The sequence below is a fragment of the Manihot esculenta genome, chromosome 17 (assembly GCF_001659605.2).
Source record: "Manihot esculenta cultivar AM560-2 chromosome 17, M.esculenta_v8, whole genome shotgun sequence".
In the NCBI taxonomy this organism is placed as follows: Eukaryota; Viridiplantae; Streptophyta; class Magnoliopsida; order Malpighiales; family Euphorbiaceae; genus Manihot; species Manihot esculenta.
In genome coordinates this window covers 27,983,868-28,002,228 of record NC_035177.2, presented here as the reverse complement: position 1 = coordinate 28,002,228, position 18,361 = coordinate 27,983,868, and positions in this window count along the sequence as shown.

Below are 18,361 nucleotides of genomic sequence, written 5' to 3'. Positions count from 1 at the left end.
TCAGCTGATGATACCCGGACCTTAGATCTATTTTGGAGAAACAACCCGTTCCTGCTAGTTGGTCGAATAGATCGTCGATCCTTGGCAATGGGTACTTGTTCTTGGTAGTGACTTTGTTCAACTGCCTGTAGTCGATACAAAGTCTAAGGGATCCATCTTTCTTTCTGACAAACAAGACTGGAGCACCCCAGGGTGAGGTACTCGGTCGGATGAAGCCCTTGTCTACCAGCTCTTGCAACTGTTCTCTCAACTCTTTCAACTCGGCTGGAGCCATCCTGTAGGGAGGGATAGAGATCGGTCGGGTTCCAGGCATCAGTTCTATCTCGAACTCTATCTCCCTAGCAGGTGGTAAACCTGGCAGTTCGTCTGGGAAGACGTCTAGAAACTCTCTAACCACTGGCACCGAGGCGGGCTCTCTAACCTGACTGCTAAGCTCTCTCACATGAGCCAAATACCCCTGACATCCCTTCCTAAGCAACCTACGAGCCTGAAGAGCTGATATCACCTCTAGGTGTACCCCTCCTGTCTCCCCTGAAGACAACCTCTGACCCATCCTGACCTCTGAACCTGACTAACTTGTCCCTGCAGTCCAAGGTAGCACCATGGGTAGATAACCAGTCCATCCCTAGAATGACGTTAAGTTTGTCAAATCTAGAACCACCAGGTCGGCGGACACATCTTCCCTCAACAAACACAGGACCACACTGGCAGACTGACTCTGCCACTGATGGATCACACTTGGGTCCACTGACCCAGAGAGGACACTCTAACCCAGAGATCATTAGACCCAACCTCTCAACGGCTCTCGGAGCAATAAAAGAATGAGATGCACCAGGGTCCATCAAGGCATACACATCTGAACAACCAATGACTAAGTTACCTGCCACCACGGTGTTATTAGATGCATCTGCCTCCTGCTGTGTCATCGTGAAGATCCGTGCTGGAGCTGATGGACCTTCACCTCTGAAACCCGCTGAAGAAGAGGCTGCCCCTCTCCCTCTACCTCTGCCACTGGCCTGAGTCGTGGCTGGAGCTGCTGGCTGCGCTACACTACCTGAAGCTGTCCGTTGGGACTGTGCCACCGGGGCTACTCTTGGACATTCTCGAGACATATGCCCCTCCTGACCACATCTGTAACAGGCTATCATCCCAAACCGACATACTCCCCTGTGTGGCTTACCACACCTTGCACAAACTGCATTGTCCGCACCAGAGCTTGAGCCACCTCCAAATCCCAGACTGGACTTAACCTTGTTCCAGAACTTGTTCTTCTTCGACTTCCTGTGGCCTCTGTCCCACTTTTTACTACCTGAAGCTGCTGCACTCAGAGAAGAAGAGCCTGGGGTCTTAGAACCAGAAGGCTGTGCCACTGACTGCTTGACTTTCCCCTCGATGATAGCACTAGCCTCCATCCTCCTAGCCATATCCACTATGGCATGGAAGCTCTCCCTATCTGCGGACTGAATCAAGGAGGAATACCTGGAGTGAAGCTTCATGATATACCTCCTTGACTTCTTCTGGTCTGTGTCAAGAGTTTGCCCTGCAAACGGCAACAGCTCCAAGAATCTGTCGGTGTACTCCTCTACACTCATTTCCTCTGTCTGCCTTAACTGTTCAAACTCAATCATCTTCATCTCTCTTGAACTGTTAGGAAAAGCCCATCCTGCAAATTCATTTGCAAACTCCTCCCATGATAGGCTGTCCAACCTCGGGCTCACATAGTTCTTAAACCACTCACGGGCCTTTTTACATTTTAATGTGAACCCAGCCATCTGAATGGCTCTACTGTCATCTGCCCCTATCTCATCTGTAATTGTTTTGACCCTCTCAAGGTACACAAACGGGTCATCTCCGGTTTCAAACTGGGGAGCACCCAGCTTCATATAGTCGGTCATCTTGACCTTGCTCCCACCAGATGAGCTAGGCTTAGGTATTTGGGTTTCTGGAACTGTGGGTTCTACTGATGGTGGAGGAGGTGCAGCATTTTCTGAGGTAGGGTTAGCTGGATTTGGATAGTAAGGTGGGGGTGGATACATTGGGTATTGTGAATATGGTGGGTAGTAGGGTGGGTATGGCATCTGTGTGGGTTAAGGGGTGAAGCTAGGGTAATCCGATTTACCTCCCATCGAATACCCGGGATTTTGTGAGAAGTGTGGGTAGTGGGGTGGCTGAACAAATCCCGAGGCCTGAGTGCCTCCTTGGGACTCTCCCATTCCCTCTTCTGACATACTAACTCCCAGACTGCCATCCCTCCTCTGCTCTACATCCATATCATCTGACATTCCCCCCTAAACTGTTCCCCTCACTAATCTGCTTCTACCCAGATCCAGAGACCTTCTAGGGTCTCTTACTGCTCTTTCTCTGTTAGACCTACTAGACATTGCCCTAGGCAATGCTGGAGGACGGGCGCTCGTGCCCTCATCCTCAGGTGGTACTCCAGTCAATCGTGCAGATCGACGAGTTCCTCTCATCCTGTTTTCTGAAAAACAACACATAACAAGCAAACATTAGCATCATATGGTTCATGTGGGCACACATGAACCCTCATCACATACATCACATATCATAGCATATCATTAATGCACATGCATATTATCATGGCATTTCACATCATCATACAAGACAGGAATCCACATCCTATCCTAATGGACATGATCTTTCCTATTGTGCTTGACCTTCTATAACATCTATGAGCCCGACACTCTAGGTCCAACCATATGAACCTAGGGCTCTGATACCACTCTGTAACGACCCGAAAATCGGACCGCTATCGGGGCTAGGATCCAGGTCGGCTTAAGGCCGCCAGGACCCGTAGCAAGCCTGACATGCAACCTGTAAACCTGTTCAATCCCATACATGATCAACAACATACATAAGAATTAAAACTTTTCTTTCATTCAAACACCAAACTCAACCTGTACATGTGCTGAACATAGACATAATCATAAACATCGACCCCTCTGTGGGATCTCACTAATGCCCCAAAGGCAATTACAACATAAGTTGAGTTGGTTTACATAAACATCGTAAAAGATCTAGGATCATGCATTAAAAGGGATACCTTAAACATAGGTCAAGCACAACCTCTAATCCTCAATATCATTATATTACATAACTATTCATAAACTTTACATTTTATCATGTCCACATTCTATCTATTACATAAAAATGACTTCAATACTCCTGCGGACCTCCTGGTCTACCCTGTACCTGCAAACCTGGGGAATTTGGGAGAGGGGTGAGCTACTAGAGCCCAGTGAGCAGAATAATAAAGCATTTAAAACACATGCTATCATGAAATGCATCACATCACAACTAATCATATCAAGGATGAACTTGTCACCATCTAGCCCTCTACATATTCCAATCATGCCAGGGGCGTAGTGCAGGCCACACCTAGTCTTTCTCTTATACATAACATAACATACATAACCAAACTGTGCCGGGGGCGTAGTGCAGGCCACACCCGGTCTTTCACTTACATAGTGCCAGGGGCGTAGTGCAGGCCACACCTAGACTTCCATATCATAACATCATGTCATAACATATGAGGGCCAGTGGATCATTCAACATTCATCCACATCAACAACATATTATGCAATGCAACATATTCGTGAGTTCTAATGCAAATACCCTAATATATCTCATGGTATTCATGATGCATGAATCATGCTAAACTTTTCATTTATTTAAAACGTAAGAGTTTATTCTACTCACCTCTGGCTAGCTCTGACACTGACTGAAGCAGCTGACTCACTGCTGAGGTCCTCGGTTCCTCGGGTCCGAACCTACACAGGTGGACTCAAATGAGGGACCAAACATACTATAACATGACTCTGAAAACATCCCCCAAAAACCCTCTAAAACACCTCAAAACATCCATGCAAGAACATGCAAAAGAAGGCTGGACAGGGCACTTTCGGCGGCAGGTTCGGCGGCCGAAAGTCCCTCCAGAGCCGAAAGTCAGGCAGGTTCGGCGGCACCTTCGGCGGCCGAAACTCCCAAACAGAGACGAAACTCATGCATGTTCGGCGGCACTTTCGGCGGCCGAAACTCCCAGACAGAGGGGAAAGTCCTCTTTCGGGGGCAAGCTTCGGCAGCCGAATGCTGCCTCCACAAGAGGGTTCAGCGGTTGAAAGTTCCTTCGGCTGCCGAACCTGGTTTCTCCCAAAAGGACAGAAACTCATCTCTTCTATGCATTTATGCCTCCCATTTCATCCAAACATGCATAAACCTATTCTACAACACTCATACACAAGCATACAAGCTCCTAGGGGCTTCTAACCATCCTAAGCTCCATCTACAACACATCAAACATGCATTTGCAAGCCACATTGTTCAAAATCACAACATGAACACATAAACTCTAACATAGCCTAACATGCATTTCTACCCCATAAAACTACTCAAAACTTACTTAAAACATGCAATGAGCTTAAGATTGGCTCTTACCTCTTGAAGATCGAGAGAGAGACGACCTAAACTTGGAGATGGGAGATTTCCAACTTCCTTGGGTCTCCAAGCTCAAAACTTGCTCAAAACTTGGAAATCTTCAAAACAAGATGAAAACTAGTGAAAAACTTGAAAGATTTGAAGGAAAGGACTCAAGATCGGTGAGGGGTGGCAGAGAACTCACCTTGGCCGACAACGGGGAGAAAAACTCGCCCGTTTTCGGCTAAGGGACCCTTTTATAGTGGTTGGCCAGGCCACGTTCGGGGGCCGAATGTGCCTCCGCATGCATGCCATGTTCGGCGACCGAACTTGAGGTTCGGCGGCCGAACCTGGACTTCCCTCACTTATGCCTTCGGGGGCCTAAGGCACACCCGAAATGTATGCATGTTCGGCGGCCGAACTTGAGGTTCGGCGGCCGAACCTGGGTTTTTCTCCAAGGTTGTTTTCATGCAAAAACTCAATTCCATCTTGCTTAAAACCATAAAACACATTAAAACATTTTATGAAAACCTGGTTTTACCCTTCTAGAGGTCTCCGACATCCGAGATTCCACCGAACGGTAGGAATTCCGATACCGGAGTCTAGCCGGGTATTACACGCTCAGCCTTGAGACCGGGGTACACCCAAACCCCCAGTCAGATCGGCCCAGCCCGTTTGGCCCTGAGACCAGACCACCACTGGGTTCGGTCTCTTTCCCTCCAACCCTGTCGTGAGAGGAAAGGACAATAATCCCAATCACTTCGCAGCCTTGTCCACTCGCTCGCCGGAGGGAATTAAATGGCCGCCTGACACAGGGAGGGTCATTGCATTATCCGTACGTACGAGCCCATACGACAGAAAATGTGGTCCTGTAGCAGAAAGATCGTGACACGCCACTGGAAAAGCAGGATAAAAGGAGAGACACCCTCCTCACAGGCGAAACTTTTTCTAAGTTCACAGAACCCTTGTAAAGTCCTATTTTCTGGATCTCAGATCATCACTTCTTTACCTAAATCTCAAATTCTTCCATATATTTTATTGGTAATTAAATAGAGTTCTTTAAATAATTAAAATTATTAAAAGAAATCTAATTGAAACTCAACATTTAAGTAAGTTTTTTCGTACGATATGTTTCTCATCGTATTTAAGTTTAATGAGATAAAATAATTATCACAAATAGAAATAATAAGATAAATTATAAATTTAGATTTTATATCATTTTTAATGTTAAATTTATTTTAAAATTTAGTTAAAGTTTAATTTAAATTATTTAAATTCATATATAAAAGCGAGTTAGTCTTAATAATTAAATAAAATAATTTTATTAAAGTTTAAGTAAAATATTTATTTTTTTTATATAAGATTAGGTATCTCTAGCTACTCGAAGAGGGTGACATAACTCAGAGAGGAGTTGTATTTGATGAAAAATTCCATGGAAATTTTAATATATAAATCTGATAGTGCTATGCTACTTCTAGCTTGAATGAATTTCACAGAGGAAATTACGCGGCTAAAATATCTTTCAATTTTTTTATGTTTAGAATATTCAAAAGAAATGATTAATAAAAATTATTTTACTGATAAAAATATTAAATTATTTTTAAAAACAATAATTTATTTTTTATAAATAAATAGAATTTAAATCCTGCGTCCAAATTATGATGTCTTGATGCAAATTATGATGTATATTATGATATGTATGAATAAAACATTAGTCTCTGATTGTATATATCATAATTAATTATCAATATATATGAATAAATTTAAAATCGATCGAAAATTTTTAAAAAAATTAACTAAATCGATAAATGTTAGTAATTAATTATTTATTGTCCGAAAAAACAGCAAAGAAATTCTTAGATATGAACACGGGAGATCAATTTTTTATTCTATATTAAATTTTAAGCTATTAGAGTTTGTTTTTGTCCTATAGTGTGCTCCTTATCCGTTAGAATTTGAATTCTCAATTTTTTATAGTAATAAGTGAGAAAAAAATTTACATAGAAAATCAAAAATTTAGATAGATATTACAAAAAGAAAATATAATTTAATACATTATAAATTCATGTGTAAAGATGTAGCTGATATTGGTGCTTCATTATAGAGCACTTATTTAATTATTAGGCAAATCACACACCAGAACGTAATATATTCCATGATCATTTATTCTAACATTCCACGAGATGAGCAGAAATATCATTGCTGCAATGGATAAGAAATTCCATTAATGTATGGGGATCTGATATATTTTCATTCAGCTTTTTCTATTCCAAGGTCCAATGCACCAAGCTGCCATTTCGTTTGGGTGTAGCTTGAACGGTAGCTTTGAAACTTTTGTACTCCTTCATTAGATCTCCGTTGATCACTTTGTAAGTGGTTGATAAGTTCACATCATCTATAGTTTCAATTACCTCTTTTGCCACTTTGCGAGATCCATCTATTTTTTATTTTTATACTTATTAATAAGTTTTAGAAATCTGTAAGTGTCGATGAGAACACTCGGCATAACACAAAATCATTTACATCTTAAAATTTTATAGTTATTCTAAAAATGGCTAGATGGCTTAGAGGGTCTGCCGTCCCGTAATACTTATTCAAATAGAGCAACTTGAACTTAGCGGAAAAAGTTTCTGCCAGTATTTTTTCTGAAAGAGACGAGACTCCATCCAAACTAAAATCATCTTCTTGTTCTCTTTAATATCTTTGTATGGCCCGTACTAGCTTCCTGTAACGACCCGGGAATCGGACCGCTACCAGCGCTAGGATCCAGATCGGCTTAAGGCCACGGGGACCCGTAGCAAGCCTAACATACAACCTGTACACCTGTTAAATCCCACACATGATCACACAATTATATAAAAAAAATTAAACTTTTCTTTCAGTTCCCAAGCTTACCCTGTGCATGCACAACTCATAATCATAATCCCCACACTGGAGCCCTCATCAAATGCTCCAATGGGGTAACATCACATACAATAAGCTTGGTTACATAAAAACATCATTAATCCATTACATTTGAAAGATCATGTATCAAAAGGGATTAACATACAAACTAAGGTCAAGCACAACTCTAATCCTCAATAACATCATTACATTACATAACTGTTCAAAACTGTTTATTACATTCCTAAACAATACATTACATTTCAATAATTTATCATGTCCACCGCTAGCTATTACACAAACATGACTTTACTCTAGCTGACCTTCTGGTCTATCCCGTACCTGCAAACCTGGGGTTAAGGGAGTGGGGTGAGCTACCAGAGCCGAGTGAGCTACTAGAGCCCAGTGAGCAGAATAATAAAACATTGTATTTAAAACATATGATATCATGGAATGCATCACATCACAAACATTTCACATCAAGGATGGACTTGTCACCAATAGCCCTCTACATAATCCAATTATGCCAGGGGCGTAGTGCAGGCCACACCTGGTCTTTCTCTTACACATAACATATCATGCATATCCAATTGTGCCGGGGGCGTAGTGCAGGCTACACCCGGTCTTTCTCTTACATTGTGCCAGGGGAGTAGTGCAGGCACGCCTAGACTTCCATATCATAACATATCATATCTCATCGTACTGAGGACTAATGGGTCATCCAACATCCATCCACATCAACATCAAGATATGCAATGCAACATATTCATGATTTCTAATGCAAACAACCTAATACATATCACATGGTATTTATGATGCATGAATCATGCTGAAACTTTTATTATTGGCTTTGAAACATATAGAGTTATTCCACTCAGCTCTGGCTAGCTCTGACAAGGCTCGGGAGCAGCTATCTCACTGCTGGGATCCTCGGTTCCTTAGGTCTGAATCTACACGGGTGGACTAAAATGAGGGACCAAACACACATGAACATGGCTCTAAAATACTCCCCAAAAACCCCCTAAAACGCCTTAAAACAATCATAGAAATCATGCAAAAGAAGGCTGGACAGGGCACTTTCGGCGGCAGGTTCGGCGGCCGAAAGTCCCTCCAGAGCCGAAAGTCATGCACCTTCGGCGGCACTTTCAGCGGCCGAAGGTTCCCTCCAGAGATGAAACTCATGCATGTTCGGCGGCACCTTCGGCAGCCGAAACTCTCTTCTAGAGGCGAAAGTCCACTTTCGGGGGCAGGGTTCGGCAGCCAAAGGCTGGCCTCCACAGTCTGGTTCGGCGGCCGAAAGTTCCTTCGGCTACCGAACCTGAGTTCTTCCAAAGGGCAGAACTCAGCCTCCTATGTGCACAAATACCACCCAAACCATTTAATCATGCATTTACCTATTCTACAACAAGCAACTCAAGCCAACAAGCATATAGGGGTCTCAAACTATTCTAAACCCCAACTACAACACCTCAAACATGCATATACAACATACATTGCTCATAACCACAACATAAACCCATAAACTCAACTAAAACCTAAACATGCATTTCTACCCCATAAAACTTCATAAAACTCGCTTAAAACATACAAGAGAGGTAGGATCTAAGCTTACCTCTTGAAGATCGAGAGGGAAGATGATCCTAACTTGGAGATGGGGAGAAATCCACTCTTTGGTCTTCAAGCTCCAAAACTTGCTCTAAGTTCATAAATCTTCAAAAGCCAAGCAAACACTTGTTAAAACTTGAAAGATTGAAGGAAAAATCATCAAAAACGACCATGGGAGAGCATGGACTCACCGTTGGCCGAAAATGGGGAGAAAACTCGCCCGTTTCGGCCATGGAGTCCTTATGTAGGGCTGGCCAGACCACCCTTCGGCAGCCTAAGGTGCCTCCAAAAATCATGCAAGTTCGGCGGCCGAACATGAGGTTCGGCGGCCGAACTTGAGGTTCGGCGGTCGAACCTGGAAATGTCTCCATGGTCTTTTTCATTCAAAACTCAGTTTCTTTCTCATTTAAAAGCATCAAATACATTAAAACATTTCATAAAAACATGATTTTACCCTTTAGAGGTTTTTCGACATCCGAGATTCCACCGGACGATAGGAATTCTGATACTGGAGTCTAGCCGGGTATTACATTCTTCCCCCCTTAAGAACATTCATCCCCGAATGTTCACCAAACAACACATGGCATAGCATAAAACATAAACATACATACAAAACACATAAAACTCACCTTAGAAGAGATGAGGATATTGTTGGAGCATGGACTCCCGTGTCTCCCAGGTACACTCTTCGATGTTGTGGTGATTCCAAAGGACTTTCACCATCGAGATTTCCTTGTTTCTTAACTTTCTAATCTGGGTGTCTAGGATCCGTACCAGCTGCTCAACATAGGTGAGATCTTCTTGGATCTCCACATCAAGCTCACTAAGAACCTTGCCCAGATCTGACACGAACTTTCTTAACATGGAAACATAAAAAACCGGATGGATTCTCTCCATTAAAGCAGGTAAATCCACCTTATATGATACATTTCCTATCTTTTGTAAGATTTCAAAGGGTCCAATGTACCGCGGGGCTAGCTTACCTTTCTTTCCGAACCGAAACACCCCTTTCATTGGAGACACTTTGAGCAATAACAAATCCCCCTCCTGAAACTCTACTTGCCTTCTGCAGATATCTGCATAACTCTTTTGCCTGCTCGCAGCAGTCTTGATCCTTTCTCTGATTACGGGCACAACTCTGATGGTGATCTCTACTAGCTCAGGCTCTGCCAAGGCCCTTTCTCCAACTTCTTCCCAACAGATAGGCGACCTGCACTTCCTTCCATACAAAGCTTCATATGGAGCCATCCCTATGCTAGCATGATGGCTGTTATTGTAGGCAAACTCCACCAAAGGTAGATGCTGCCTCCAAGAACTGCCAAAATCCAGCACACACATTCTGAGCATATCCTCTATTGTCTGGATGGTCCTCTCCCACTGTCCGTCAGTCTGTGGATGGAAAGCAGTGCTAAAATCCAACCTGGTACCCATAGCGTTCTGCAGACTCCGCCAAAACTTGGAGGTGAACTGGGGTCCTCTATCAGACACTATTGAAATAGGAACCCCATGCAGCCTGACAATCTCATCAACATACACCTGCGCCAACTTGTCCACAGAATAGCCACTCCTGACAGGGATAAAGTGAGCAGATTTGGTCAATCTATCCACAATCACCCATATGGAGTCCAATCTGTTGGACGCTGCCGGTAACCCCACCACGAAGTCTATAGCTATATTCTCTCATTTCCACTCTGGAATAGGTAGTGGGTTAAGCATTCCAGCCGGCTTCTGATGTTCTAGCTTCACCCTCTGACACACTTCGCAGGCTGACACAAACTGTGCCACTTCTCTCTTCATAGCTGGCCACCAATACACTCTCTTCAGATCTTGATACATCTTGGTGGCTCCAGGGTGAACGTTGTATCTGGCATTATGAGCCTCTCTCTCATAATGTCTCCCTTTAGCCCTACGTCATCTGGTACACACAATCTGCTCCCATAGCTGAGGATCCCCTTGCTGTCAAATCTGAACTCTTCATTCTTGCCTGATTGAACAGTCCTGGCAATCTTCACTAACTCTGGGTCCTCATGCTGTTTCTTAGCCACCTGCTCCAGAAACACGGGTGCCACTCTCATCTAGGCTATCAAAGCACCTGTACCAGACAACTCCAACTGTAGACCTTCATTAATGAGCTCAAAGAACTGCCTCACCACCGGTCTCCTCTCTGCTGAAATATGAGATAGACTGCCAAGTGATTTCCGGCTTAGGGTGTCTGCCACAACATTCGCCTTACCCGAATGGTACTGAATCTTGCAATCATAGTCACTAAGTAGTTCTACCCATCTTCTCTGCCTCAGATTCAGCTCTCTCTGACTCAGGATGTACTGCAGGCTTTTATGATCTTTGAAGATCTCACATTTCACTCCATAAAGGTAGTGCCTCCACATCTTGAGTGCAAAGATTACCGCTGCCATTTCTAGATCATGAGTAGGGTAATTCAACTCGTGCTTCTTCAGCTACCTAGAAGCATAAGCAATCACCCTTTCATTCTGCATCAGCACACAACCCAGTCCCACACGGGACGCATCACAATACACTGTGAAGTCTTTGTTACTAGATGGCAGAGCTAACACCGGTGCTGAAGTCAACCTCCTCTTTAGCTCTTCAAAGCTCTCCTCACACTGGTCGGTCCACACAAACCTCTGGTTCTTCTTAGTCAGTCTGGTCATAGGAGCTGCAATCTTAGAGAAGTCCTGGACGAACCTCCTGTAGTAACCTGCCAAACCCAAGAAGCTCCTGATCTCTGATACTATAGTGGGTCTAGGCCAGTTAGCTACGGCTTTCACCTTCTTGGGGTCCACCTCTATTCCATTTTCTGACACACATGCCCCAAGAATGAAATGCTCCTCAGCCAGAATTCATACTTGGAGAACTTGGCATACAAGCCATGCTCCATCAAGGTCTGCAGAACTAACCTCAGATGCTGGGCATGCTCTTCTGCATTCCTGGAATACACTAAGATATCATCTATGAAGACAATAACAAAGTGATCTAGGTATTGGCTAAATACTCTGTTCATGAGATCCATGAATGCTGCAAGGGCATTGGTTAACCCGAACGGCATTACAAGGAACTCATAATGCCCATATCTGGTCCTGAATGCTGTCTTCGGTACATCCTCTTCCCTTATCCTCAACTGATGGTACCCGGATCTCAGATCTATCTTGGAGAAACAACCTGCTCCTGCTAGCTGGTCGAATAGATCGTCGATCCTTGGCAACGGGTACTTATTCTTGGTAGTGACCTTGTTCAACTGCCTGTAGTCGATACAAAGTCTAAGGGATCCATCTTTCTTTTTCACAAACAGCACTGGAGCACCCCAAGGTGAGGTACTCGGTCGGATGAAGCCCTCATCTACCAACTCTTGTAACTATTCTTTAAGCTCCTTCAATTCTGCTGGTGCCATCCTGTAGGGAGGGATAGAGATCGGTCTAGTTCCAGGCATCAACTCTATTTCGAACTCTATCTCCCTAGCAGGCGGTAAACCTGGCAGCTCGTCTGGAAAAACATCTAAGAACTCACTGACCACGGGCACTGAGACGGGCTCTCTGACATGACGATCCAGCTCTCTCACATGAGCTAGAAAACCCTGACAACCCCTCCTGAGTAGCCTACGAGCCTGTAGGGCTGATATCAAACCTCTAGGTGTACCCCTCCGGTCTCCCCTGAAGACGACCTCTGACCCATCTTGACACCTGAACCTGACTACCTTGTCTCTGCAGTCCAAGGTAGCACCATGGTTAGATAGCCAATCCATCCCTAGAATGACGTCAAAATCTGTCAAATCTAGAACCACAAGGTCGGCTGAAAGGCATCTCCCCTCAACGAAAACTGGACTACACTGGCAGACTAACTCTGCCACTGATGGGTCACACTTGGGTCCACTGACCCATAGGGGACACTCTGATCAAGCATAAATTAGCCACATTTTTATTATCTTTATTATTGCTTATTTACACAATTTTTAGCTTAATTTATGGTTTTTACAGAAAAGAAAGAAATTGGAAAACTGAAGAAAAAGTGCAGAAAATGACAGAAAAGTGATTGGGTTAGTGATTTGCCCAAATCACTGCCCAAATCAAGCAGAAACAGAAAGCTGAAAACTGGACTGATTCACAGGAAGCGATCGGGGCAGCGATCTGCCCAAATCACCGCCCCGATCACACTGACAGCAGGAATTGACAGCAAAAGCGGGAAAAGAGCAAAAAAATCCAAATTCAAAGAAAAGAAGTCAAAATCCACTTCAAACACCACAAGATCAGTCCCAAGAGCCACGCCCTTCACTTAGAGAGTTCCATTCTCAATCAAATACAAAATCCAAAGAGGAATCAAAGACTACAAAGAAGATCAAATCAAATTGAGATTTCAAAACCCTAATCAAATTGGAATTGGGATTCTCCAGCTATATAAGGGCAGCATCCAAACCAGCAAAGGCATCTCATCATCTTCAGCAATTCTGCAGAAAACACAGCAGCTTGTCCTCTTCTTTCTTTTCTTCTTTTCTTTTGTGATTTTGTCCACCATGAGTGGCTAAATCCATCCTTTCTAGTTGAAGTTGGAAAATTCAGATTTGTGATGAATTGAGAGATTTAAATATCCATTGTTAAACTTCTATTTATTTTCAATATTTATGCTATTTGACCTTTCTATAATTGTTGCTTTGCTTTTAGAATCAATTTAGGCCTATTACTTTTAATTGCTTGAGTAACAATTGTTTGAATAATTTAGGTCCGTAATTGCTTAGATTATATAAACACACATTTAATCAAGTTGCATAATCTAAGCTTGACCACGCGGTTGGCAAGGTTAGAATTAGGTTTCTCTAAGTCTTAATGCAGTTAACAGCTGTTCGATGCTAAAAGCCCCAAGGACGTTCCTTGGCAACTTGTTAACTAGTGCTTGATTAGCGAACATTTCCTAATCAAACTAGAACTAAGGAGGAATTTGGATTATGAGAAGCGTCTTCCACATCCTAAACTAATTTATTGAAATAAATAGGAGTGTTAGAGAATCAATGATCAATTCTAAACAAACTGAAATAGATCCATTCTTCAACTAGAATTCTTCTCCTATTGAAATTCTCATCTATTTAAATTATTGCTTTCTCTTGCTATTTAGTTTTAATCATCAAAACAAAACCCCCCTCTTTTAATTTCTTGTTATTTACTTGTCCAAGTCATTATTAGGAAAATCCGTAGTGTCAAATTCCTGTGGTTCGACCCTATTGCCACTATCTACAAGTTAATTGTTGATTGTTTAATAGGTTTATTTTTGACGGCTTCGAAAACCGCTATCAAAAATTGGCGCCGTTGCCGGGGATTTGATCTAACTAACATATTTTCCTTTTTATGACCAGGGCTGATCGTAAAGAAGCTCTTCTTTACGATCCAGAAATTGAACGCACTGCCAAGACCTTACAAGCATGGCTACGGTAAGTATGTCTTTTCTCTCTTCTCAAATTTCTGAACTAACCTCTATTGTGAGAAATTATAGTATAGGTCAAGCTCAACAAGTTCAACAACTTCAGCGAATCAGACCATGTGGGATTTGCGCATATGTAGGACATCCAACTGATCAATGTCCTACACTTTATGAGGATTACCAGCAAGTACATGCCTTTGGAGGATTCAATAGGCAGCCAAGACATGATCCCTATCTTGATACCTACAATCCATAGGACCATCCGAATTATGGCTATGCAAGGGCTGACTACTACCAAAACTATCAAGCCCAAGCAACACCTCAAAACTCCAATATGGAACTTGAAGAGATGGTGAGGAAATTAGAAATTTCTGGGAAAATTCTCCAACAGCAAATGGATCAAGTGGTCAACTCAGTGAACGCGCACATATTAAGAAGAGAGGAAGAGCTTCAAGATTTATGGGAAGATGACGAAGGTTCCCAAGAAACAGACCGAGCTATTGAGTCTGCTGTACAAATCACCACTACACTTGAAGCTGAACCAGCTACTGCCCAAACAACACTTGTTGAAGCTTCTGCCTCCCAAGAGATAGCTCCCGCTGTCAAAAATATTGAATTTATTGCTGTAACACTTTCTACACGTACTGTCCAAACTGCCGAAGCAAAGACAACAACTGCTGTCGAACATGCCGAAGCCCCTGCTGCAGATTTTTCTGCACCAGCAGATTTTTTTGCACCTGCAGATTTTGCTGCTGCACCTGCTGCAGAATTTTCTACACCAGCAAATTCACCCACTGCCATGCCTACCACTACTGAAATTGCACCAGCAATTGCTGAACCTACTGTTCAAAAATCAGCAAGTGCTGAATCTACCACCATTGCATCCCTTATTGCTGTCCAAACACTAGCAACCTCAGAAATTGCCCCAACTGAACCAGAAGTTGCTGCACTTGCTGAACCAGCAACATATATCACAGTACCAACATCTGCCAAAGCACAATTTGCAACCCTTGCTGCTGTCCAAAAATCAGCCACTGCTGTGTTTGCCCAAACCGCACCAGCCCCCAAACAGCCAGTTGAGACAGATGACAGCCTCCCCAAATCACTTCAGCAAGCAGAAAATAGGATGCCCAGACCAATTAGGCAAACAGCCCCTGAACAGCCAGCAAAGAAGCAACAAGTGGGACAAATGGCTTCATCCTTGAGTAAGCTTGAATCACAAGGAAAGCTACCTTCCCAAACTGAGATAAATCCAAGGCAAAATGCCAGTGCCATCAAATTGAGGAGTGGAAAAGAGCTGCAAGACAGCAAGGCTGAGAAATTGAAGAAACAGGCCATGGAGGAGAATCTGCCAGAAAGTGATCAAGGCAGTCGATATGCCCAAATCACTGACCCAATCACTAGGCAGACTGAGCTGCCCAATAGTGATCTACCCAAATCATCAGAGAAGGATCTGCCCAAATCAACAGTCCAGGCAGAATCTAGTCACAGGCAGAAAGCAGAACAGCAACCAGCAGAAAAATTCAAGGTACCTCCCCCCTTTCCCAAAAGATTTGCAAGATCTCAAAAAGAAAAAGAGGAGAAAGAGATACTTGAGACACTCCGCAAGGTGGAAATCAATATACCTCTACTTGATGCTATCAAACAAATACCAAGGTATGCTAAATTTCTCAAAGAGCTATGCACCAATAGAAGGAAACTTGCTGAACATGAAAAGGTAAGTGTGGGGGAGTGTGTCTCAGCTGTAATTCAAAGGAAACTTTCCACCAAATGCAAGGATAGAGGGATATTCGCAGTTTCATGCAAAATAGGCAATGTGGGGATAAAGAAGGCCATGTGTGACCTTGGAGCTTCAATTAATGTCATGCCCCTTTCCATTTTTAACTTGTTGAACGCAGGTACACTCAAGGGCACCAACATAGTAATCCAACTGGCCGACCGATCTGTTATCTATCCCAAGGGAGTGCTTGAAGATGTGTTGGTGCAAGTGGACCAACTAGTCTTCCCAGCTGATTTTTATGTCATTGACATGGAGGAAGACAAGAGCAATACCACCTCTGACATCTTACTTGGGAGACCATTCTTGAGCACAGCAAGAACAAAAATTGATGTGCATGATGGCACATTGACCATGGAGTTTGAAGGGAAAATTATCAAATTCAATGTTTATGAAGCTATGAAATTCCCTAAAGATATTTCTCCTATTTATGGCCTTAATGTCATTGATGACTTAAGCCAAGAAATCTTTGATTTTAATCTAGATGACTCACTCAATGCCGATTTGTGCAAGTATGAAGAGATGGACAACAGCAGCACAAAGACAGACCAGACAGTGATTTGGGCAGTTTCTGCGAGTGATTTGCCCAAATCACTGGAGCAGACAGACATGACAGAGGGTGATCTGCCCAAATCAACAGGAGATCTGCCCAAATCAACCAGCAGACAGTAGACAGCAAGCCAGAAGACAGCAACCACCCCGGGTATGAAGACTCTGCCCGGACACCATAAATATACCTACTTGGAGGCTGAAAATACACTTCCAGTCATAGTATCCAATCAACTCAGCCAGCAAGAAGAGGAAAAACTCCTAAAGGTGTTGAGGAAGCACAAAGAAGCAATTGGGTGGACCTTGGAGGACATAAAAGGCACCTCAAGACCATTTAGTGGAGGCTCATCTCACCAGAATCAAGGACAGAATGCAGCATATGGAGCACTTGCTGCAGCTGCTGGTGGACCATTTTCTGCCCCACCACCATGACAGACAGTGATTTGGCGAGTGATTTGCCCAAATCACTGGCCAAATCACCCCCAGGCCAGGAAGTCCCTTTCCCTTTCCTTCTTAAATTTTTTATATAAATGTTTAACCATTGAGGACAATGTTTGGGATAGGTGTGGGGGTATTTACTGTTAGGTTATATATATATATATATTTTTTTTCTTCGTTTACATTATCTTTTTGCTTTCTTTTTGTTTCTTTCTGCATCTTTTTGCCCCATAAACACACACCAAAATTTTTTCACACATTTTTCACTTTTTGCATACACACACACAGAATTTTGACTTAGCTTTTGCTCTACTTAGCATAGATAACAAGGTTAAAAGAGCTTCCTATCTCATGACCCCATTGATTTTTCACCCCTTTAAGCCTAAATTGAATCAATTATAGTGTGCTACCTTCACTTTGGAAGTTCTTTTCTTGAATTGAATCTCTAAATTTGCATTGGTCAAGGGAAATAAAAATATAAATACATGCAAATAAAAAGTTAGTGTAACTCCCTATGAGGTGATTTGCTCAAACTGTCATGAAAAGAAAAGAAAAAGAAAAACCAGCACAAAGCACATATCATAAACCTGTTCCAATGGCCAAATAAGCTATGAACAGAGCTAGTAGCCACTTGAACAAGTGACTAACTGAGTAACCGGGGGTGGGTATCACTAATATGCACCTTCGCGTAAAAAGGTTAGTGATTTTTTCAGGCAAGAATAAATAAGTGCTGCTTGATCAAGCATAATTTAGCCACATTTTTATTATATTTATTACTGTTTATTTACACATTTTTTTAGCTTAATTTGTGTTTTTGTCATGTTTTTGCAGAAAAGGAAGAAATTGGAAAGTTGGAGAAAAAGTGAAGAAAAAGCTGGAAAAGTGATTGGGTCTGAGTGATTTGGCCAAATCACTCGCAGGAACTGGCCAAATCACTCGCAGAGACAGAGACAGAAACTGGACTGAATCCCAGAAAGCGATTGGGGCAGATTGGGCAAGTGATTTGCCCAAATCACTCGCAGAAACTGCCCAAATCACCTTGACAGCAGAAGTTGACAGCAGAGCGGGAAAAGTGCAGAAATTAGAAATTCGAATTATCAGAAGTCCAAATCTAACTCAATCACTACCAACATAATTTCAGGAGCCACGAGACAATTTCTCACCTAAGGAATTCCTTTTACAATTAAAATCCACATCCAAAGAGGAATCAAAGACCAAGTCAAGAAGGGATTTCAAAACCCTAGATGGATGAGATTC